This window comes from Tachypleus tridentatus, chromosome 7 (genome assembly GCF_004210375.1).
Source record: "Tachypleus tridentatus isolate NWPU-2018 chromosome 7, ASM421037v1, whole genome shotgun sequence".
NCBI classification, from domain to species: domain Eukaryota; kingdom Metazoa; phylum Arthropoda; class Merostomata; order Xiphosura; family Limulidae; genus Tachypleus; species Tachypleus tridentatus.
Window position 1 is genome coordinate 36,428,866 of NC_134831.1, and position 1,833 is coordinate 36,430,698.

Sequence of the window (1,833 nt, forward strand, 5' to 3'; positions counted from 1 at the left end):
TGTTAATATATTTCATTTATTCTAGTGTCTAGTAAATTTCTTAATTAAAAAAAAAAGAATATATACAAAGTTGAGTGGATCTACTTGTGCGTGTATTGAGAAAATATTTGGTTGTTTCTCCGTATAATATAGATTGTGCCTTCTGTACGAAATTGGACAGTTATAAAAGCGCTATAATTATAATTAAGAAGTGTCATCAAACAAAATAATTTGTGGAAAGAAAATAACGATTTACTTCCTCTGCGCCAATTTCAAAATAAACTGCTTATAAGTACATTTGGTTATTAATGTATAATTATGGATAAGACATTTTGAATTATATACATTTATTATGCAGTATTAGAGGCTTAGGAGACAAATTAAAAGTGGGAAGGGAAGCATTGATTGAGAGAAACGAGAGACTCCAAGTCTCGCCTCAGAGTCTTAGTAGCTCTTGAGGTATGAATTAAATTCTATCTATTCTTCTGCGTTTTCCGAGAGTAATTTTCGTAATTTTAATGCATTTTATTAACTGGAATAGATTGAAAAGTGCGTAGCCGTATCTCCACTTCTTACACTGTGTGTTACCTTAACATCTAAGCAACTGTTTTGAAATTGTAGAGCTACAACAATATATATATATAGTGTGTATTTATTTGAGTAAATAAATATAAAACTAAAATGCATTCTAATATCTATTTGATTTAAAGCCAAGGAATAACGTAGTTTAAAAATCATCACTGTCAAACCTGGGACACTATAGAAAAGGAAATATATCTGTTATATTTACTTTACCAATGTACTCTTTAAAAAAAAAAAGTCTTCACGAAAGCTTCTCATGATCTCGCCTGGCGTGGCCAAGCGCGCAAGGCGTGCGACTCGTAATCCGAGGGTCGCGGGTTCGAGCCCGCGTCGCGCTAAACATGCTCGCCCTCCCAGCCGTGGGGGCGTATAATGTTACGGTCAATCCCACTTTTCGTTGGTAAAAGAGTAGCCCAAGAGTTGGCGGTGGGTGTTGATGACTAGCTGCCTTCCCTCTAGTCTTACACTGCTAAATTAGGGACGGCTAGCACAGATAGCCATCGAGTAGCTTTGTGCGAAATTTCAAAACAAACAAACTCATAATCTTAGAAATATCCGCCATTTTGTCACATGCTTATTTTCACAGCTCACATGACCGGTTGTCTGGTCTCGTGATCGAGTGTGTACGCTTGCAGGTAAATTCAAAACATTTTTGCAGTGTTGGTCACCCCCATGGATCCGTTAGATCAAGATACAGACACCAGGTAAAAACTGGTGTTTTTGCCATTTTGATTAAGTTAAGATAATGTCTACATATTACAGATTCAACATCAGTCGATGTCGTTGCCACATAAGAAAACACTTACTGACTACCGTGCCACATCCTGCAGATGTAATGATTTATGAGTAACGGCAAACATTTGTTATTCTCGTGTCTCATAATATTACTGGGGCCCGGCATGGCCTAGCGCGTAAGGCGTGCGACTCGTAATCCGAGGGTCGCGGGTTCGCGCCCCCGTCGTGCTAAACATGCCCGCCCTCCCAGCCGTGGGGGTGTATAATGTGACGGTCAATCCCACTATTCGTTGGTAAAAGAGTAGCCCAAGAGTTGGCGGTGGGTGGTGATGACTAGCTGCCTTCCCTCTGGTCTTACACTGCTAAATTAGGGACGGCTAGCACAGATAGCCCTCGAGTAGCTTTGTGCGAAATTCCAAAACAAACAAACAAACAAACATAATATTACCCTCTCTTATTCGTAGTAAGATGCCACATCTCATGGTTGAAGATCTGTAATGATAGAACTGTATTGTATATTATTACCGTTACTGGTGT